We start from the raw sequence: 22,858 nt of genomic DNA, 5'->3' as shown, positions 1-22,858 counted from the left end.
AGAGTTGGGCATTACTGTTATCCCATTTTACAGGTAAGGAAACTGAGGCTTAGAGAGGCTAAATGATCTGCAAGGGTCACTTAGCTCATAAGTAGAAGAGCTAGGATTTGAGCCTAGCTTGTGCGTACTACCTCACTCTGTCTCAATTTGGAAAAATACATGTGGGGAGCATTTGGCCAGCTTCGGAAGTGGCATTCTCAACTTTCCTCAGAGCCCTGGTGAAAGGGGATCCTTTTCTAAGTAACCGAACTGCCCTCTGGGAGCTCTCGTAATCCCACAGCAGAGGCAATAGCTGACCCGTGACACACATATCACAGGAGGAGAAGGGAGGGATCAGTGAAGAATTTCTGTTTGGAAATGTTATCTAACAAGTGCTTTCAAGGGACTCAGATGCAGAGCCTGTACCATCCCCCTGCCGGGTGCCGGGGAAGCCTCATCCTCCCCTGTGTCCTGGCCAGGCCACGTACAGCCTGCTGGAGACCTGGGGCTCCGTCCCGTCCCATCCCGTCCCGTCCTGTGCGAGGAGGGACCAGACGTCCTCGGACCCGCCGGGAAACCAGGGCAGCGCTGTGCCCCGAGTCACAGCGGCAGGAACCTCTGGCTGATGTGTCCCTCCCGGCTCTGGACCCCTCTGCTCCTCTCCTCCCCGGCTGAGGGCATGAGTACAGGCTGCTCAGTGCCAGGGAACTTTCTGAACGAGGGCTCCCGGCTCTCGCAGGACAGCGTTTGCTTTTGCCTCAGCAGAGTCTCCAGCCAGGGTGCATAGGAACCCAAAACTGAAAGACAACTTCCGGAGTCCTCGGGCTAGCCCTGCGTCCGTGACTCCATCGGCCCGCTGGCCCCTCAAGGGCACCCGTCCACACAAGCTCATGCTCGCGCACACACCCCGGCTGCGGAGCCCTGCCCAGGAGCCGCCTGCCTTCACCCCAAAGGCTCTTTGTCTGAAGGAGAGTGGGGCTTACTGATGGAGCCCTCGAAACCCCAGCCATGACCTCACGCCCCCAGAACTCCACCCTCTACCCAGGTGTCCACAGGTCCTGTCCCAGCAGATGCCTTGTTTGGCTCCAAGCGAAAGCAGGAGGGCCCAGCTGCGAGCATCGCGTTCCCCGGCTGGAGGGGTCAGGGTTCTTGAGCCCAGAGACCCGGAGCCAGCTGCTGCCTCTCGCCCCCATACCTCGGTGCCACAGAGTCGGGCTCTTACCTCTTCCCTCCTGCCTGGCTCCCGGGGCAGCTCTCACATGCTTCACCTCGGCCGTCAGCGGGGCAGCCTGGCCATGGCCTCCCTGAGTCGCAGGCTGGACCGGCTGCAGAGCAGCCCTGCCTCACTGGCCTCTGCTCGCTCCGCTCTGCCTCCACAGCGGGGGCTCCGGCCAGGGATGGGGCGGGGGCTGGCCCGGGGTCCCGCCGGGTGGCTCACGACCTGCCTTCTCTCGCGGGGGCCGGCAGCTGCCCCAGTGCCATGCTCTGCAGGTCCGGAGCTCAGGCGGCACTGCTCAGGGCGCGGGGTCCATCCTCAGGCCGTCTGCGGCAGCCTCATTTGAACTCCCAACTCCTTTGTGGAGCCTTTACATGCTGCCGGAGGAAACTGTGAGCACAGCCTGACCCTGGTTGGCTGCAGGCACTTCTCTCCACCCACCAGTGCAAGAGGATCCCCCAGGCCCCAGAAAGGCTCAGGGCCTCCCCTCAGCCCCAGACAGAGGCGGGCCGCCCGGTGATGTCACACTAGCTCCGGCCCCAGCTGGCCTGGCCCCTCCCGCCCCAGCCTGCTTTGGCGGCCTCGTCGGGCCCCCTCCTTCCTTGGCACGAGCAGCCAGGCCAGCTCTGCTCCCTGGCCCAACGGCTCCCAAAAGCCCGGGCAGCCCTGGGTGCGCTCTGCCGAGGCAGAGAGCTTCCCCTCTGACTCAGGTAATGGGTTTAGATCCGCCCCAGCTGTGCAGGCCGTGGGTTGGCGTGTGGGCTGCAGGGAGCCGGGTCCTCCCCTGGATTGCTGCCTCTTCCAGGCCTGCCCTGCCGAGCCCCAGTTGGGCAGGCAGGGCAGCCCCGCACAGACGGCCTCTCCCCATCAGCCGCCCTTCTTGGAGGCTTCACTCTTACCTCTAAACCCTGGGGAAGGGAGCCCCAGGCTGTCTGCACAGCAGCCAGTGGGATCTGGGCTGTGAAGTTAGGGAGAAGCAGTGGCTTGGGACAGCGGAATTACCACTGGCTGGGGTGGGGGCAGCGCTGGGGAAATGCTCCATCACTTCCCACCTGAGGGGCCTTGATTGAGTCACTGCATCTCTCCGGGCATCCCTCTCATGCATCAGTAGATGAGCTAAAACAAGTAATCTACCTCCAAGGGCTGCGGCGAGGGTTCTATGAGGTCGTGCAGGAAAGGCCTCGGCGTAGGGCGAGGAGGCCTTAGTGGACTGAACTCAGGACTCTGGCGTCCAGCAGGTCAGGGCTTGCGCTCCCAGAACTTCCGCTGGGACCTCCCGTCCGGCTCTTTGAGGAACACATGATGGGAGTCCATCGGCACCCTCAGCACAGAGCCTGCCCCCGAGACAGAGCTCATGAATGTTTGTGGAGTCAGAGCAAGAGAAGAGACAGCACTGGACCCCACGCAGCGAGCGGCCCTACAGGCTCATTGGCACAGGCCGGGGGGACGGGCCTGCTCAGTGGGCGGAGGCGAGTCCTGGGAAGGAGCAGCCAGGGCAGGTTTGTCCTCTGCCTGGACAACAGCCTTGTGCAGTGTTGGTGGTAACTCTCCTTTCCCTTTTAAAACATTTTTAGTGATGATGGTGGTGGTGATGATGATGTTTGGGTACAAATTGGGAGAGAAACTTCAGTGGGGTTCTCTGCGCCGCTAGGCACGGTGTATCATGTTCCTGGGTCCACCGTGCTCCTCCCCTCCCCAGGATAGCCACCCCTGTCTTTGCAGAAGGAGAGCACCTTTCCTTCTTGCCTCAGCTTCTCCCATCCTGCTCAGACCTTGTCCTCTGGCAAAGGTGTTCTTTGCCAGAAGACCCCAGCATCTTACAGGCCACCACATTAGCCAGACAGCAGGATGGCACAGAAACCTTCCCCACGTCGACTCCGGAGGTGACGGTGTTGCCCGCCCTGTGGATTTTCCAGAGGGCCTGGAGGATCCTGGTGGGGCCATGGCAGGCTGGGGGCTCAAGATCAGCCGGAGCATATGAGAGGGGCCCAGCTTCTTCTGAGCTGTGCCCTAGACAGCCTGGATGCAGGCATATTCCCTTCTTTCCCTCCCTCCCTCCTTCTTTCTCTCTCTCTCTCTGACTCTCTTTTCCAGGATGTATTTTTTGGGAACCTGCTCTGAGCCAGCACCAGGAAGGCAAAGTCTCTGTCCTCACAGAGCTCGCAGGCCGGAGGGGAGACAGACAGACAGACTTGGGCACCTGAGAAGTACCGGGCACAGGGAGTATCTAAGCAGGATGTCTGATGAAGCAGTCAGGGCAGGCCCCTGACAAAGTGGTGCTTCAGCTGAAACCTGGAGGATGGGTCAGAGTTAGCAGGTGGTGAGGTTAGAGGGAGGGTGGCCTGGGCGGAGAGAATAGCAGATGAAGTGGCCCCAACAATATCTCCCCGCCACAGTGAGACCTTGACACTCCTCCCAATGAGAGGTAGGATCTCTGCCCCCTCCCCTTGAATGTGGGTGGTTTCTGACTTGCTTGTAACCAGTAGAATGCAGTGGGAGTGACACTACCCGACTGCCAAGACTGGGTGAAAGAAGCCAGTGCAGCTTCTGCCTTGTTCACTGGCACACTGTGTGTTGGCGCCATGAGCCAAGCTGGACCCCAAGAAGTCCAGCTACCCGGAAGCTGACGTGTGAAGACTGCATGTACCATGGGTCCCAGCTGGCAGCTGGCATCAACCCCCAGGCGTGTGAGGAAAGAGGCCCCTCGCCATTGAGTCATCCCCAGCTATAGCGTCTTCCTGCTGAGGCCCCAGCCATCAGGCAGCAGAGATAAGCCATCCTAGTGTTCCGTGCCCGAATTCCTGACCCACAGAACCCATGAGGATAAGGAAATGGTTATTTGAGGCCGCAAAGTTTTGGTGGTAATTTGTTACGCTGCAGTAGTAACAGGAGCGGACCCTGAGGCAAGGGCAACTGTGAGTTCTTCCAGGAGCTGAGAGGAGTGCGGTGTGGAGGAGAGAAGGGGAGCGTGGCAGAGGATGAGGCCTTGTCAGAGGGGGGACTTCATCCCGAGGGCAGTCAGGAAGCACTGCAAGGTTCTGAGCAGGACAGGGTTCCTTCCGCCTTGCTTTTGTTTCTAAGAGGGCCACGCTGGTGTTGACTGGATTGACAGGTGCGGCGGCCAAGGCATCAGAGCTGCTGGGAGTTGGTTGCAGCTGTCTTGGTGAGAGAGGTGGTTGGAAGCGATGGGACCCCCTGGGGCAGGAAGCATTCCCAGGACATCCCCCCTGCTCTGGGAATAGGTGCAGCCCAAGTCCCTTGGTTGCTAAACAGATTTGCTTTCACAATTCCAAGTTCCTGGGATCCCACCAAGTGGGAAAGGAGCAGCAGGGTGGCCGTGCCCTGCCCATCTTTCCTCACCCCCTGCCCTGTTGGTGGCCTTGGGCAATCAAGCACACCCCTGGGGAGCCTGAGCTGGGCAGTCAAATTCTGGTTCTACCGCCAGTAGCCCTGAGCCTCACTTTCCTCCTGTGGAAAATGAAGATGATGTAAGGATTTACCCCATAGGGCTGTTGTGAAAATTAAATAAGATGTGACACGTTAAGTGTAACACACATGGTAAGTGCTCAGTAACGTTGGCTCTGGTCGTTTTAGTTGCCCGGGAGTCCCCTGAGCATGGGGGCATGTGTGGCGTGGGCCGTGTGGAGCTCTCCTTTTGTCCAGCCCAGCACAGCAGAGTGAATAAACAGATGGCTGGCAGGGGAGGGTAAAGAGCTGTGGCTCAGAGGCTGACGAACCTGTGCTCAAATCCCAGCTCTGTCACTAACCTGGGCAACTTTCCAATTCTCTCTCAAACTTTGTTTCCTCCTGTTAAAAAAGGCAATGATAATACTGACTCCTAGGGGTTAGTGTGAGGATTAAGATAAGATAACGTACCTAACGCGCTTAGCACAATGCCTGGCACTCGCCATTGCTCAGGAAGTTGCTGCCGCTTCTCCCTGCCCCCAGGCTCCTCCCCACTCGTACCCAGAACATCCTCGTCAAGCCTCCACCTTGATGGCTCCCAGATCTTGGAATCCTCCTGACCTCAGTGAGCACCATCCCTGCGTTTCCACCTGCCTGTTGGACCGGTGTCATGTGACTAAAGCATTTGAGGAAAAGGGAATCTTTCTTTTTCTTTGTATAGTTTTTACCAGAATGAAAAAGATGTGTGACGTTTACATGGCGGCAGAATACAAAGAATCTTCATTATGTCCCACAGTTTGTATAAATTTCATGTGTTTTCCTATTTATCACCTTCCTGACAGTCAACAGTTCTTTTGTTTTTCTTTTTCCTGTCGGGAATGTTGGGATGTTCTACTGAGATAACTGTGTATGAGGGGTGGGGGCTGAGGCGGGGGGCAGTGCACGACTAATGTGTGTTACGTAGACGGGTGCTTGGGGGGGGGGGTTGCTGCGTCTCGCAACCTGCGTCTTACCAGCACTTCAGGCTTTGCATTTCCCAAGCTGACTGTTTCCTTTCGGCACTTCCGAGACGCCTTTCCATTGTCTCCTGGCTTACACTATCTCCAGTGAGCCGTCAGCTCTCTTCCTTGCAGTTGCTCCTGTGTACGTGGTGGGTCTCTTCCCCTCTGACTTCTTTTCAGATTTCTGTCTCTCTTTGATTTTCAGTAATTTGACGATGATGTGACTAGGTTTGATTTTCTTCATATTTATTCTGTATGGGATTCACTGAGCTTCTTAGACCAGATATTGATCTGACGCCAGAAGCCCTCATTTATCCGCTCAGCCGCCTCGCTGGGCCCCAGGACAGATAAGCGAGGTCGGTAACAGCTTGGCTACCCCTCGGGACGAGAATTTCAGCAGGTATCTATCTGCAAGCAAATTGCGGTCCTTTCCCACTGACCGTAAAACTGCCTCCAGTCCCTCATCTCCTGTTTAGGACAAAGGTCCCGTCTGATACAGACAACAGTGTTCCAGAAGCAACCGTTTTTAAACATTTTATGCTGGATGGGGATGATTTTAAACAGCTTTGGAAATTTCCTGTGAAGTGTTTGTTACGAACCTATGAAGAAAACCAGGAAACGAAAATTAAATCTCTCCTGTCTCTGTTCTTCAGTCTCCCCTCTTGGGGACAAGCCCCCACGTGAGCTGCAGGGTGAGAGAGAGGCGACAAACCAAATGAGCATTCCTTAAGATACTGTTACGAAGACAAAATGAAAACCACTCAACTGAAGTCTCAGCAAATTGGCTTCGGGCAAATTGGCCTGGAGCCCATAGGTAGTGCTCAGATGGGGTTTAATAAGTATCTGTTGCCTGAGCAGTGAATGTGTTTGGCAGGTGATGTCCAGGCTTGAGAAGAGGCACTGCCCGGACTCTGTCCCCTGGCAGGTGGGTTGGGAAGTCGGGAATGAGATGGACAAGCTGACAACAGGCTCTCCAAACCGCTTTGTAACTGAGCATACACCCTGTGCTGACACTTGGATAGACTTGCCTGGCAAGCACTTCACAGACACAGCGTCCTCGTAGGGCTTTCCGTGTGCTGGGACATCCTCTGTGACACTGGGTAGTATAGGATGACTACTAGCACTGCCTTAGATACTTCCCATAAAAGAAGTCTCCTAACTTCTCACCAGGAAACATGTGGCTCCCCTGCCAGACATGAGGCAGCAAGTCACAGGACCCGACCACAAGGCCTCCAGGAGAGGAGGGGACCAGCTGGCTCACTCTCAGCTCAGAGGCAGCTGCTTCATTAAATCTGGAGGGATGGACGCTTCTGGCAGTTCCACAGCCTTCCTGATGCTCAGACACTCCTGTAGGCCTTTCCAAGACCAGCTGACCAGGAGAGGAGGGGCCTTGCCTTTTTGTCCCTCACCCATGGCTCAGCCTCACTGCAGCCTTGATCACTAAAAACTGCCACACTTCCTCGAATCTGAGAAGTCGTCAACCATTAAATGAGTCATGTTCTAGTAAAAGAGACAAAGTACTGCCAATTAAACCCTGACACGCTACTAACTTTAAGATGCCTCTGGATTTCAGAGATCCTAAAACAAGAAAAAAGTGTTAAAACGTTAGAATCGAAGAAATGTAATTTGTTTTCAGGACAACACAGCACAGTGTTCCTGCTATCTTTGATGTAAGTCTTCATCACAGTCCCATTACTGCCTAGCAGTGTGGCCTGGTGCAAGGAAGCCCACTTTGCCAAGCCTCACTCTTCTTGTTAGTAGAACAAAATAGTAATACTTCCCTCATAGGGTTTTGGGGGGAGAAGAAAAAAAGATACCTATAAAATATTGAGCTTGACACCCAGCCCATCGCAGGTAGCTACATAAGGTGCTCTAACAAGGCTTGTGAGGCCACACATCTCTTTCATCTTCTAGTGCGCTGGTGGGTACACTGAGCTGAACCAAACTGTGAATTATCGGGGCTGATATTTCCCAACAGACTATGACCGAGAACAGGGAGGGCAGACAACTGAATTAAGGACCACCAACCAGCGGGCTAGGTTTATGGTAAGGCATCAGTAAAAAGCAGGAGGTTTGGGTGAGAAGGCGAATTCCGTTGGGATGTGCGGAGGTCCAGTTCCTGAAAAGGAGGAGTAGGTTGTATTGAACTAACCCACTGGTCAGTAACAATGATAAAAGCTGGATAATACACAAAAGACAGCGGCTTGAAAGCACTTGAAAGCAATCCAAAGCAATAGAAGCTGGAGGAGACATGTTCCTTGAAAGACAGGAAGCTCACTAGGGTATTTCCCTACTCATGGTGATACACAGAATGACAAAACAATGCAGCAGCATTACTGGCTGGGAAGAAGAGAAAGAGATTGGACCTTGAGGATGGAAATTGAAGGCAGAAATGCTAGAAAGGAGAAAGCCACAGAATGAGGAGCTCCAAAACTACTATACAAATTCCCCTTGATTCCTTAGTTAACCCCTAAATTGTATACATGGAGAGAGAGAGAGAGAGAGAGAGAGAGAGAGAGAGAGGGAGAGAGAGAGAGAGAGAGTCCTGGGAGCCCAAAAGAAAGCAGCAGCTGAGAGGCAGAAAGTTCAGCAGCTGCCTGAAAGATGGAGTTTGGAGTTCAAGTCCTGCCAAGTTAATGGGGCTTAGCCAGCACTTAAGGCTCTCAATTTAATCCCAGAAAGGCCATGCCTTACAAGTGAACCCAGGATTAAGGGTTATACTCTAGGATTAAGGGCAAAACCAAAATAAACCTACCTGAACAAAACCTAAAAACCAAGCCTCCACAAGGTCAAGGGAATATGCCAGTAATTTAACTGCCTGCCAGAATGAAACACAACATTCTTGAGAGGAAGACAATAAAATACTGAGTCTTTTCAACGTAGCATCCAAAATGTCCAGCACACAACTTAAAAATTATAGGCGTGTGAAGAAGCAAGAAAACGTGACCCACGATCAAGAGAAATAATAAAATTAGACCCACCGATGACCCAGATGTCGGAATCAGTAAAGAAGGACTTGAAAATGTGTACATGTTATGAATTTGTACAGGGTTTTCACGAAATGAAGTACAGAATGAACGCATGGATAGGGAATCTCAGAAGAGAAATGGGTCACATAAAAATAAACTAAGTGGCAATTCTAAAGCCAAAAGGGTACAGCACCTGACATGAAACATAATTTGGATAAAATTAACAGCAGATTAAATCCTATAGAATAAAGGATCAGCAAACTTGAAGCCAGGTAATAGAAATGATCCAAACAAGCACAGAGATTTTTTTTTTTAAAGATAAAGATAAATAAATGGTGCTTCAGTGACCTGTGGGACAATGCCAACTGTGTAAGTGGAGTTCCAGAAGGGGAAGGGAGAGAGAATTGTGCAGAAGAAATATTTAAAGGAATAATGGCCCCCAACCTCCCCCGCCAACACATTCCCAAATTTAGTGAAGAATATCAACCCAAATTTCCAAAGCTGTTTAAAATCATCCCCATCCAGCATAAAATGTTTAAAAACGGTTGCTTCTGGAACACTGTTGTCTGTATCAGACGGGACCTTTGTCCTAAACAGGAGATGAGGGACTGGAGGCAGTTTTACGGTCAGTGGGAAAGGACCGCAATTTGCTTGCAGATAGATACCTGCTGAAATTCTCGTCCCGAGGGGTAGCCAAGCTGTTACCGACCTCGCTTATCTGTCCTGGGGCCCAGCGAGGCGGCTGAGCGGATAAATGAGGGCTTCTGGCAAGAGATCGATGGAGTGAGCTCCCCAGGCACGAGGCCAGGGTGGGATCACGAAGCAGAGGTGCTGGCGCTGGCGGGGAGATGGGCTGGTGTCATCATAGAGCTCCGAGGGCTGGGCCTGGGGCTGCCTCATTGTGGGCTCTGGCCTGAGCATCTTGCTTGAGGCCTAGTGCATAGAAGCACACGCTAGTGAATGACTGTTGAATGACTGCAGGGCAATACTAGCCTTCGAAAGCTCATCCAGGGTTTCTGACTCAGGGTCTCAGGGGTGAGGGCAGCAAGGGGCACCATTCGGGAGTCTACCTAGGAGAAGAGCGGGGAGGAGACCAAGGAGAGAAAGACAGCCGCTCTGACGTGGCGAGGCTGTGTCTAAACCCCTGATGAGCTGCCCCAGGCCTGCCCCAAGCTGGCTCTGGGAGTCCTGAGTAACTCCCTCCTGCACTGATCTGGCTCCCGGGTGCCCCTGCCCCAGCCTTGCCCTCCCCCCTTCTCCACTAATCCGTCTGCCAGGCAGGTACATGAAGGAAGGCAGTACCTGTGATGGGCCTTTCGGGGCCGTCCCGCCGGGTGCGGGTGAGGCAGCAGAGGGGCGTCCGCTCACGTTCCTGGTCCAAGTGGATGATGTCGGTGTCCCCGGTCTTACCCCTCTCCTCTGCAGGCAGGGCTGGTCCCCAAAGTGTTTTGGCGTTTGTTGTCTCCCTTGAGTCTCACGGCAGGCCTGGGGGTGGGGAGGGCAGCAGTTACTCCATTTTATAGGTGAGAAAAAAGAGACTGAAAATATCACGGTCGTTACTGTCGTCATCGTTTATTGTTTACTCCGTATCGGGCATTGTGCCCGTCCGTTCCCTGGCCTTATCTCAGCCAGTCCTCCCGGGTTCTGTGCGGGCAGCGCTTCAAGTAGGGCCCGCAACTCCCTCCCACCCTGGGCACTTGGTGAGCTCCTTCCCCCACTAAAAATATTAAAAACCATCTTCCATGACTGCATTGGTGTAAGGACAAATATGCTAACATTATATATTAAAGCATTTTCTGACCTAAAATTGCACTTTTTGCTCTCATTTTAAAGGAAGCTAGAACATTTTGGGGGCCCCTGATAGTATCGTGAGCCCCCGGCCCTGTGCCTGGCTGCACCTGTTGGATGACTCGGCCCTGACTGCGAGAGCACACTCCCTCCTCCACAAATTCAGAACCCCAGATCGCTGAAAAAGTAACAAACAAACAAACAAACAAAACACCCCAGCAAGCCTTTTTTTAGAAGTTTGGCACAAGTTCATTTGGTGATAAAATCTGACTTGACGTGAGGTTCTCCGTAGTGTTCGGGCTGCGTGTTTGCAGGGGGCCACCTGAGTCCACGGGACCGCCACTCGGCGCTGACGTCACCCCCTCCCAGTGGATGCGTTCGCTTGCAGATCTGCTCTCCTCTCCTGCGCTGTGAGTTCCTTGAGGATAGGCCCATGTTGTGTGCATCTCTGGGGATGACGGATATTAGTCATTTCTCTTTAAATCCCTCATTTCATCTTTCTCAGTGAACCCGTAGGGAGCTGCTGTTCACAAGTTATCTGTAGCTGGCATCCAAAGCGATGAGCCAGCGCCTGGGGCGGGGGGTGGGGGGGTGCGGTTCTGGATTTGCTTTGCTTGAGCAGATATGGGAGGATGGCTGCGTTCGGGTCCCGGAAGAACACGTGGGAGACAACTTCATGGGAACTAGTAATGGCGACGACACTGGTTGAGCGTTTACTGGGCGCAGGCGCTGTGCGGAAGGCCCATGTGAATTATCTTCTTTATATTCACAACTCCAGGTGGTAAGAAGCACCACTTTCCTCCTTTTAGAGCTGAGAAAAATAAGGTTTAGAGAGATGAAGTAGCTTGCCCAAGGGCCTACAGCTGAAGCGATGGAGCCAAGACGCAGACCCAGGCACGTGGACCTCCGGTGCCACCAGGATGGAGCCTGAATCCGGCCTGGCTCCCAGAGAGCAGCTTGAGCTTGAGCTCTGGACAGCGAGGGCTCTCAGCAGAGGCCGGAGGAGCTGATTTCACTGCACTCGTGGTGAGACCAGGGCTCACGCAGTGCTGAGCCGTGAGACTAGGGGCCACAAGTCTCAGCGAGCGCCGTGGGGCAGAGCAAAGGCCCCCTCTTCTGTGGGAGACATCCACTCAGTTACTTCACACATGTTTACGGTGCCAGGAGCTGGGGACGCAGCAGTGAACAAGACAGACACAGCCCCTGGCCTTTTGGAGTGTATGTCTCTTTAAGGAGGCAGACAATGAAGAGATGCGATAATTTCCAGACTGATGAAACCAGTTAATGGAATAGGAAAGATCGGGGTGGGCGGGGGTGGGAGGGAGGCTATTTTAAACAGGGTGCTCAGGGAAGGCTTCTAGGAGGGAGGGTCACGTGAATCAAGGCCCAAAGACTGGAAGGAGGCAGCCATGCAAAGGAACAGCACGTGCAAAAGCAATGGGGTGGGAATGAGCTTGGCCCTGAAAGATCAGTGTGGCCCAGCAGAGGGGCCAAGCAGGAGACTGGAGGGAGGCAGAACGAGAGAGGCAGGCCGGGCAGGTCCTGTAGGCCAGGTGAGGCCTTAGGGTTGGATTCAGAGCGCAGTCGAGGCCCCTGGAGGGTTGCAGGCAGGAAGATGATATGCACTGCTTTGCGTTTTCTCATTGTCCCTCTTGGTACTGGGTGGAGAGTGGTCCGGGCGGAATAAGCGTGGAGCTGAGAACACCGTTAGGAGACTTGAGGGGCTGTCCAGATGAGAAGCAAGGGGGCTGGCACCAGGGCAGTGTCAAGGAGATAGTGACCAGTGGTTGGACTCAGGCTAGGTTTTGGAGGAAGAGCTGACAGAAACCCAGCGCGCCTCTGATATGGTGAGCATCGTGCTGCACTGATAAGCACCTTGAAGGTTTGCCACTTGGGAGCCCTAGAAGTAGAGTTCTGGGAACAAGGTAGTGACCCACAGTCGGGACTGCCCTGTCCAGTTGGGCAGTGCACACCCTGTGCGGCTGTACATGGCAGCCCTGACCACAGCCAGCACTGACAGTTGGGTAGTGCTGGGCACCATCCTCTAGGAGTGTGGGGAAACAGGTACCAGCAAGGAGCTGGAGTGAGGAGACCCTACCCTAGACACTACCAGAAATAACTGGGGGAAACTTGGGAATGAGCTTGAGGTGCTGCAGGTATGCTGGTGGGGTCTATAAAACATTTTTGAATTGCTGTTAATGTGATCCTGTGTGTCCCCTCAGGCTGGAGTGGACTAGTTTGTTTTCATCCTTGAGGTAGCTCCTGAGGTGGGTGCTCACAAGGTTACTATCTGGAGAGACATGGACAGCTCAGGGTCTCCTGGGGCTTGCTGGAAATTGTTTTCAGCAAAGATTCATGGCTCCGCTGCCCCAAAGCTGCAAGGGGAACTTTGCAGCAGGCCCTGTCAAGGAGAGGCGAGAACTTGTAGCTGTGGCCCTTGAAAATCAGAATGGGTTGTTTCTTCATCTTCCTGGGCTTAAGGCTCTCAGACCTGCCCTGGCTTCTCTGACTGGTAGGTCTGGAGTGTGGCATCTCAGGGGCACCCACACAGGCCCTGCAGGGAGTAGGGGCAGCTGGTGCAGGAGGCTTGCTTCAGCCCTGCTAGCCTCCAGACCACCCCCACTGCCCTTCCTCTCACCCTCCCTGTGCTGGACTGGATAAACCTCAGCTCTGAGGCTGAAACCCTGGAGGGCAGGGGACAGGCTTCCCCTGTGCTAGATATTCTCCAGTTGCTGCCCCGTGCCCAGAGCCTGACCTGTGTGGATTGCCTCCATGGGCTCCCTTACCTTCTGGCCAATGGCAGGTGCCAGCAGGTGATGAGAGAGTGGCGAGAAAGTGAGGACAGGTGTATCGCCAGCGCCCCCTCCCTGCTGGACCGTGGCTGGCGTGGTGGCGTGACGGGGGTCAGCCAGGCCTGGGCTTGCATTCTACCTCTGCCTCTTATGAACCACGTGACTTCTGAAAGTTACCAGTCCTCTCTGCATCTTAGTATCCTCACTTAGCAACTGTGGATGGTAACACCACCTTCCCAGAACGGCTGGCAGGAATAAGTGAATCAATGTGAGTGCAAATACCCTAGTGCAATACAGGCTCCACTGTAGGTGTTTGGTAAATGCTGGCTCTCTTCCTTTAGTAACTGGGAGCCCCATCATCCTGGGTTTCCAACACACTGGGTCCTCGGGAGGTCACTGGTCATTTTGTATCTCTCCAGATGGCCTCCTTTAGTTTTCCCTCTCTGGTTTACATGTCTGTCGGTCCCAGAACCACTCCCGCAGAGCCTCACGACCAACAGTCCTTTAGGCATAGAGTTGCCTCCCTGCCCCTGCCTTGGTCTGTATTTGAAGTCTGCTTAACCAACATGGCGGGAAGCAGGCTTGTGGAAAGTGCACATGTGCACATCCCAATGTGACTTGTAACATTTACTGAGTGCTTACTGATCCTCAGAGCAACCCCAAGAGATAGGTTCCTTTATTATTACCCAATTTTCAGAGGCAGAAACCGAGGCTTAAGAAGTTACTTGACTTGCCCAGGGTCAGAGTGGGTACGTGGTGGGCTAGTGTTGAACTTGGGCAGTCTGGCACTAGGAGCCTGGCCTCTCAGACCCTGGTGACCTGCCTCTGTCGTGGGCAAGCCTCAGCTCTTCAGGCTCCAAGGACCAAGCTGTTTTGGATAATCAAGGTGACTGGGAAGCTACAAGGTTATCTCTTGAAACATCCAATGCTTTAAAATTTTTATCCATTCTCATTAAGCTTTTCACACAGACCCACATAGACACACACACACAGAGCACACTAGCCGCTGAAAATCGTGGCTAATCACACTCTCCTTGGCGACTCAGTCGTCGTGAATAGACTAACTTTACCGCCTGTAAGCTCCAGGCAGCTGTGTTTGTCGTTACTTTTCTAGCTCTTCTTTCCAAGGCAGCAGTCACCTTCCCTTCCCAGCCTCCCATCCCTCTCCTGATTTGTTGCTTCTCGCCAGCTGAGGTCCCAGAAATCTGGTAGAATTATTTCTAAATAAGAGTAGCTGGGCACTGCACTAGTCTGAAGAGCTCTCCTGTGAGTGAAGTACATGAGAGTCAATGCCTGCACTTGATCACATCAATTTTGGGGGCTCAGAAGCCTTCGGGACTTACAAGGTCTGTGCTCTTACAAAATATCTGCCGTCTTCTGCACACTTACTGTGTGCCTGGCATGGTGGGAGGCCTTTTAAGTGGATTGTTTCACTGAATCCTCAAAAACAGAAACTTCCAGGAGAGGTTCTCTTTACTGTCTTCCATTTTAAGTGATGAGGTAGCTCAGGCACAGAGAGGTTAGGGAGTTGACCCACTGCCACACAACCAGTAAGTGGCAAAGGCAGGATTTGGACTGGCTGGGCCTGTCTGCATCCAAAGTCCACAGCCGTTAACGGGCTTTAAGCTCTCAGCTTCCCAGCAGCGTGAGGATGGGCAAGTTAGGGAAACTCTGATCCTCATTTCTTCACTTGTAGGATAATGCTGTTTGTTCCCAGAATTACTATGAAGGTTGAGATGTTGTGTGATTGACACATCGTAGGCACTCAGTCAGCGCTGGGTCCCTTATGCTCATCATTCCAGCCCATCCTAGATCAGAGGTTCTCAAGCTTTAGCAACTTTGGAATCACCTGAGAACTTGTTAACACACAGTTTGCCACCCCAGAGTTTCTGATTCTGTAGGCCTGGGGTGGGGCCTGAGGATTTGCATTTCTAAAAGTTCCCATGAGGACGGCGCTGTGGGAACCACTTCTCAAGATAGATGAGTTTGCAAGACCATGAGGCCGGGTGGCCCAGCCGTGACCATCCCTACTTCTGACGGCAGTTTTACACGTGCAGGTGTCGGTTATGCATCACTCCGGGAAAGTGTGGTTTGGCTTTTCGCAGCCATTTCCTGGGAGCTGGCTTGAGGCTTTTAGTCTCTCCCTTTGCCTCTCCTTCACCAAAATGGCCAGGTGTCACTGACCTGGGAAAATGTGGTGTTTAAGCAGCAGGTGATGTCTGGACTGTGAAACAAGCTTCATTCGACCAATTTTATTAACACGTCCCTGACTTCCAACTGCTTTCCTGGCACAGAATAGGAAATAAAAGGCACATGTAAAAGATAATAAATCATCTTGCAGAAATTACTTTTATAAATTTTCAAACACCGCTTCCCCCTCAAAAAAAAACCTTCTGAAGCATCGCTCAGGCCAGATACACTTTCCTTCACACTTGGAATTTTATTTATTTACTGGTATGATTGGTGTTCTCCCCTCCCTCCCGCAGCAGGCTGTGCGGGTGAAGCGGTCATCTCGTCACCCCTGGGTCCCCAGTGCTCAGCACAGTGCCTGGCACACAGCATTGGGTGCTCAGTTGTCATTGCTGTTGGGTGGATGAGTGAAGGGCTTGGTGGTACAGTCATGGGTGCTGGAGTCAGAGGGACCTTGGTTTGAGCCCAAGACCTGCCCTTCCTGGCCGAATGGCCTTGGGCAAGTAACTGATCTTTTGTGCCTTCATTTCCCCGTCTGTAAATTGGGGATAATAAAAATAATACCTATGTTTCATAGGGTTGTCATGAGAATGAAATGACATAAGGTATCCAAAGTGCCTGCCATGTAACAAGTGCTTTAGTTTTTCATCATCATCATCGTCATCTTCCTACCAGGCAGGCCAGTGTACTGTATAGAGTGTGGGCTCTAAAATCATGCTTCCCACCACTTACTAGCTGCGTGGCCTTGAACAATTCCTGTCACCTCTCAGTGCTTCAGTGTCGTCATCTGCAAAGCGGGCATTCAGAGGCACCAAGCTCGCAGAGTTCTTGTCGCCAGTTAGGACGTATCCACGTAAGGTACTTCCACATCTGCAGAGCCTGTGGCGCGGGCAGCCAGGCCGCATGAGGAGGACACAAGGGAGGAGGCACAGTGCACCCCAGGGGGCTGCCCTGCTCCCCGATGCCCACCCACCCTCGGCCCAGGAGAGAGAAGAGCAGCGGGGCAGGGGAGCGCTCCTGGGTAGAGAAACATCCCCAGGCTTCTGCCGCTGGAAATCCCTCTTCCTGGCAGCCCTTGGAAGCGCAGCTCCATCCTCAGCTGGTTCCGATTACGATTACTCTCAGGGGCTCCAGCGCATGCTTCGGTGGCGTTCCCCTCCGCAGAGCCGCCTTTGTCTGCAGACGTCACTCCCTTCCCGCTACCTGCCAGGCTGGAGCTGCTTGGGGTGGGGTGCGCCCAGCAGGGACGAGCCCCCGCCCGCCCGCAGGCCTGCCATCGCCTTTCTTCCTCTGCCAGGCTCTTTATGGGCACCCCCAGAACTGGCCCTCCTCCCTGGCATTGTGAGAGAAGCTTTCAACACCTCGAAACGCACCCCGGGGCGCCCTCCCCCCACCCCCTGCCATCCCCTGTAACGTGGAATCCAGACCGTCCTGGTTTCTGTGTGTGCAGAGCGTTTGGTAAACAGAATGCTTGAGCCCTGACTTGCTGGAAGGGGCAAATCCCAGCTGACGCCCCAGACGCTCAACCTATTTTGGGCCTTGTCTCTCCCCTGCCGAGGTCTGTGGTCACAGTGCTCATCCGGTCCTCTCACCCCCACCCCAGCACCTACCATGGGAGTCGGAGGGATGGCCGGAGGAGTGGGTTTCAGCTTCCTTTCTGGCTAGAGCCTTGGCCCAGCCAGGTCTCCGGCCCCTGCCCCCCGGCCTGCACCCACGGATGCCTGGTACCCGCTTGGTAAATGCTCTTGTCCTCACTCCCCCCGTGAATGCCACAATTCAGCATACACAGAGAAGAGCTTCACTTAAGAAAGAAAGTATTCACGGCTGCCATCCAGCTCCAGCAGGCGCTCCGGGAGACAGCTGCCGGTTCCCGCCCCTCCCGGATAGGAGGGCCACCGGCCCTACACACACACAGGGGTCTCTCCTCCTTTTTTCTTTTTTTTTTACGACCCACAGTCTCTTTTGGTTGCTGGACCAAATTCAGTTTAAATCTGTGTTCAGAACACCTCATTAATAAGTAGCAGATGAACAGTCTTCTGTAATTAAGAGAACACCTCCCATTCAAGGAAATATGTGTTGCTGGCCCACGTGTACCCGGCGCTGGGCTAGGCTCCTCTGCCAGAACCGGCGCAGCCTGAGGACACCAAGCCTGTGATCCCTTCCCCACCCAGGACCCCTTTCGTGTCTCTTCTTAACTCTGGGTTTTGAAAACTCCTATAAATAATCACAGCTGCCATGTGTACTGTGAAGTTCAGGTACAGTGTGAAGCTCTATCCTGATCTACATCATGTAGATGAGGAAACCGAGCCTCAGAGAGTCAGAGGTCTTGCCCAGGGTCACCAGGAGCGAGGTCTTGTCCCCAGAACTGATACAGAGCTCTGTTTCTTTAATGTTGCAATAGAAGCTGTCTCTGTGACACATGCTGCTGGTGTTAGGTGAAAAGAAATGCCTCACCCCCTTCTCGTTAACAAGCTCGTAGCTAACCAGAGCTTCCGACCAGCCGAGAGTAACTATATAATGTTTGTCGAACGGAACTGAGGTGATGGTTTCCGGCCCCACCTCCAGTCTCAGCCCCTTCCCCACACCCACCCCTGTGAATCTGGGAGGCGTTGTGCAGGAGAGAGCGTCCTGGACTCACAGCAAGGGTAGTTTGAGATGAGACGGGTGCTTCTCCCCAGAGCCAAGTGGGGAGTCTCTGGGAGAGTCCTTTGGAAGGTTGGGGTGCCTCCTACAAGAGAGGGACTGGGCACGTGATGAGGGACTGCAGGACCCTCGGCCCCGTGGAGTGCGGGAGCACCCCGGGGCAGCTGAGAGCAGGGGCTGCATCCTTTTCAGCTCCCTCCCTCTCTGGGGAAGAAGAGGGAGAGGGTGATTGACACATAGCCCCTGAAGTTCAGGTCCTACTGAACATGGAAACTGGTGCCTATTTCTGGTGTAGGGATTTCTGAAGGGGGGCATCTGTGGAATCACCAGGCTTAAAGAACGCGGGTGTCTGGGGAGAGGTGGGTTCACCTCCCATTCCCGTTCGCGGTGGCCCTCACAGGATGCCAGCAGCTACCCCAGATGTTACTGTGTCTCCATGTGAAGGGAGCAGAAGCTGGCAGTGGGGCAGGAGCTGTGGCTGCCCAGGTGGCCACCGCACCAAGCCGTGGGGGACACCCAACCTAGAGAGGGGTCAGGACATGTGCCCCTCATGGCAGGGAGAGGGTGCCTGGCTGCCCTTCAGCCATGGAGGGGCCAGGACACAGCTGAACACATCCCTAGGAGACCCAGATCACCTCCTGCATCAGAGGGAACCAGACCAGGTTCTCCCACCAGTGACAGGTGACCCCTGTGTGAGCGGATCTCACTCCCCACCCCGCCTCCCGGAGAGAGTGGGCCCAGTGAGGTCTGCTGGAGTCTGAAAGGCATTAGGGAAGGAGATTCAAACAAAGAAAATGGCAGAGCACCCTCCATCCCACCTCCTCCAAACCCCCAAGGAGAGGGGAGGGGGGGAAGGGAGAACAGAGATGAGCTTTGAATGAGGTTTGAATCAAGTCTTCAACTAAACAGAACCGAGTCTTAAATCTTGAAATGCTACTATGCTAATAATGGAAAGTGACTGCAAAGTTACAGAATCTGGCCCAGATTTCACTGAGGGACCAGCTGCCCAAAATTGGAAAGGGGAGTCAACACAGCGCAGCTGGGGAGTGGCGTTGGAGAGAATAAAGCATTTCATGTCTGTGCCCCCAGTGGACTCCAATTCTGCAATAGACTAGTAATGACCTCAGTCATCCAACGACCCCAGGTTGGGCGTCACCAGTCTGGCCACCTGAACTTCCCACAGATGGCCAGAAGGCCCAGGACTGCCCAAGGAGCCTCAGCTCACTGGGTGGGAGAGGTGTGGTTGGCGGCAGCCCAGAGTGGGGCGTTTCCATGGGTGAGACCCACTGGGGCTGCCAGCCAGGGGAGCCATGGCAGCGGAGGTGATGGAGTGAAGTGGGAGGAGAGAGAAGCAAGCGGGAGGGGAGAGTCTCCTGAGCGTTATGGAGCTCCGCCCTCTCCGCCACTCTGTGTGGGGCTTTCACAGGTCTCCTTCTCACCCACCACCTGACCGCAGAGGACCACACCTGAATCTGGCCCCATCACAGCACATCAGCCCCCAGCCCGTCGTGGGGTTCACACTAGGTCAGTTAGAGTGTTGCCTGTATTGTTTTGTTTTGTTTTTCTGAGGCCAGGGAGAGGGGGAATCTCTCTGCCTTGGTTGCTGTGCTGTCATATCCTGACACCACAGCTGCCAGTGGCCTGACCTCTGCCACATGGAGAGCCTGAGTAAATGAGGCGTGCAGCTGCGCCCCAAGAAGGGGAGAGTAGGTTGTGCAGGCAGCAAGCACCGGCTGGAGTCCCCCGCGCCAGCCTCCCTGGGGCTGTCCTGGGGCTGCCCAGATTCTGAGGTGCAGCCGCGGGTCCTGTGAGCTGTTCTGAGACTCTTAAAGTCCTTCCCCATTTTGCAGCTGTTCCGGGTGAGTTTCTGTCACTTGCAACTAAAAGGGTTCTGAGTTACACGTCTTCCCTCCCGCCCCCCGCCGCTTCTTTGATTTAAGAGCTATTTACTAAGAGCCTGTGGTGGAGGAGATACTGCGGTAGTGCTGGGGAGGCAGCTCTGGGTAGGGCAGAGTGGCCCCTGGCCTCGGTGCTCACAGCCTGGGGGCGCAGGCGTCAGGTAATCAACAGGTTGGGCAGACGAGACTTTGGACCCTGCTCTGTCCCTCGTTGTCCAGGTGATCTCAGACAGGTTGTTCAAGTTCTCTGAGCCCAGGTCCCTCTTCTGTAAATGGGGCTGCCTGAGGGTTCAGGGAGGTGTGATGTGGAGCTGGCAGCAGCCCTCGGGGAATGGAAGCCTCTTATATGGGGATCAGGCTCCGTTAATTACAAAGCGATGGATTGTTACAGAGGAGAGGCCGAGGTGGGCAGGGGGGCTCTGCAGGTAGTGCGGCCTGAGCCTCAAGCTGCAGGGTGCGTGGGCCGTGTCCAGGCGTTGGGGACAGCACGTGTGTGCTCGTGTCCACAGCCTTATATTCATGACACGGTGTATAGCACACTGGTCTCTAGGATCAAAGCGTTCTTGACTGTCAGAGCCAGAAGTTCCAACCGCCTCGTTTACAGATGAGGTTATGGGGTTGCAGGGAAGGATGGGAGTTCGTCCACGGCTCTGTTGCTCGTAAGGGCCAGAGCTGAAACAGGAGCTCAGGACCCGAGCCCGACTTAGCTGGTCCAGTACTCATGGCGCAGTACCAGCCATCAAGCTGCCGGCGAGAGCAAGGAGCACGTCCCGGGAGCCGGGAGCCCCGAGGAGAGAGGGTGGACGGGCACCAGCAATCCCAGGCCAGTGCAAGAAGCGGAAGCCAGAAGCATCCCAGGCGCGGGCTCCCCCCGGGGAGTAGGTGTTGGACAAGCTCACAAGTTGCCACGATCCTCAGGTTGTCCAGGAGGCCCTGGAAAATAGAACCCTTCGTGCCAGCTGTCAGCCCACAGAGCGGCGTGTCCTGTGGAGGTCGGCCACTGAAGGACAGAGTCTGGGTCCTTCCCTAGCTGTGTGACCTCGGGCACCTCCGTGTCTCAGTGTCCACGACTGTAAAGTGGGCATAATGCTGGTAGCCCCCTCGGTGAAGCCCAGTGCCAGACATGCACGGGGTCCTCAGCCTGTGGGACTTACTGGTTTATTAGTAGTGCACTAGGGCCGCAGTTACTGGTGGGTAGGCAGCACCTTCATGGCCGTAAGTTGTAGCTCAAACCTAATCTGAATTCTTTGTGTCCTGTTCTGGTCCTGGCAGGGCTGAGGCCACTGGGCCACGTGTGAGTAGCCGGTAGGTCAGCAGAGCGAGGGTGGAGGGGAGGAAAAGCAGAGGTGTCCTCAGCGGAGACCAGGGCGATAGAGGCCCAGTCTCCAGGGCTCAGGCCCTAACCCCAGTCGTCACTCCCCAGGTGCCAGGAACCTCCCTGCGCCTTGCCATCCATAGAACAGCTGCTGTGAGGATCCTAAGACAATGCAATGTTTCCCCAAACTTTGGGCATTTATGACCATCTTCACTAATCCTACTAATGTTCTGGCTCAGTTTTTCTCTTTAAATCTATTTTATTCTTATCTGTGATTTTGAGGGTTTGCTCTGCTGCCGTTTTTCTAAACACGTTAAAATAGATACAAATGTCCATCCCTGGACCAATGATCCTCTCAGTGGAGTGTGTCCACACGTTGGGGAACATGGATGACACGTGTCGATTGCTGGTCTTGATGCTCCGCATGGGCTGACCTCTGAACACGGGTCAGCTTTTATGCTATTATGATTACGATTGTTGTGGCCATTGTCACGGCAACAAGCCTGTAGGAGGGAGGAGGGAGGGAGCTGGGGCTCTCTTGTTACTGCAGCCCCTCTTCTCCACCCCAGGAGGTCCATCCTCTTCCTTTTCCTCCCACTTTGAGAGTTGGCTTTGGGGCACCAGAGAAGGTGGTGAAGCAGGGGAGGGCCTGACTGACGGGGTCAGATGTGCGCCTGTCCGCACCCAGACCCTGGAGCTGGCCCGGCACCTGTGTAAAGCGATAGCTCTGAGTATGTGCGGTCAAGACGGACCTGGACAGGACATACCCTGGGCTGGCAGCAGGGCCCGCGGCAGCCCCTGTCCACCTCCTGGGGCCTTCTCAGAAGGCGTCTAGGGTGTCCAGTACATAAGACAATGCGCCAGTGCCTCCGGGGTTGGGACCTTTCCATTTCCACTGAAGAATGAGTCCTCTGGGGCCTTCCACCAACGGAACTGTCCACCAGAACCACGCGGTGGCCTGCGGTCGGCTTGTACGGAGGAGTATGTTTATGTGAGGGACACACCTAGATCCCGCTAGTGCTCATTTCACAACCGTGGGATTACAGGCAGTTATTTTTCTCCTCATGCTTTTCTCTGTTTTCTAGGATGAACATAAATTCCCTTTAATCAGAAACGAAATGTTCTTTTAAACCTTAAAAAAAAAAAAAAGGTAGTGTAGATAGGGAGACATTAAAGATACCAGAATGAGCATGGGGTCAGCCTGGAAGTCCATGCTGGCGGAGGTGGAGGGAGGCGAGGGAGGGTGGAGAATGGGTACAGGCAGATGAGGGCAGAGCAGGAAGCCCAGTCGTTCACTTAGGAGACGACAGGGTGCCCCCAGGGAGGGACAGCTGGGGGGTGGGGGATAGGCAGCCTTTGGGGAAAACCAGCCACCAAAGGGAATAAGAGAGGCACCAAGGCGGGGCCACTCTGAGGTTGGAAGTTGGGCACCGGGAGGGATGGCCGTTCCGCGGGGCTGGGTGGTTGCCCCCCAACAGTACTGGGCAGCCTGCGCAGCAGCTGGGAGCCGCTCCCGAGATGCGTGAGAGCTGGGGCTTGGCCAGCCTGCACCTGCCAGGCCAAGGAGGGGCGCCGGGGGCTGAGGCCCCGAGTGAGACCGGGGTTCAGGTGCTCCGCTCTACAGTACGACGTAAACTCTGACTGGAAGAAAGAGGAAAGAGG

The 22,858-nt window shown here is 54.5% G+C and overlaps 2 protein-coding genes across 4 annotated transcripts in view; one reads left to right on the top strand and one right to left on the bottom strand.

Moving 5' to 3' along the window:
- Positions 1-1,601, bottom strand: part of ANGPTL2 (angiopoietin like 2) — a 32,734-nt gene extending 31,133 nt beyond the window's left edge. Inside the window, exon 1 of the mRNA XM_082656572.1 lies at positions 1,202-1,601. The gene's annotated coding sequence lies outside the window, so the exon portion shown is untranslated. The remainder of the gene's footprint in view (positions 1-1,201) is intronic.
- The window catches only part of RALGPS1 (Ral GEF with PH domain and SH3 binding motif 1), a 282,818-nt gene that overhangs the window by 187,999 nt on the left and 71,961 nt on the right, over positions 1-22,858 (top strand). The window lies entirely within an intron of this gene.

Source organism: Grampus griseus (genome assembly GCF_964374135.1).
Source record: "Grampus griseus genome assembly, chromosome: 6".
Taxonomy (NCBI): domain Eukaryota; kingdom Metazoa; phylum Chordata; class Mammalia; order Artiodactyla; family Delphinidae; genus Grampus; species Grampus griseus.
The sequence above is the reverse complement of the archived record's forward strand: the minus strand, read 5'-3'. Positions and strand labels throughout refer to the sequence as shown.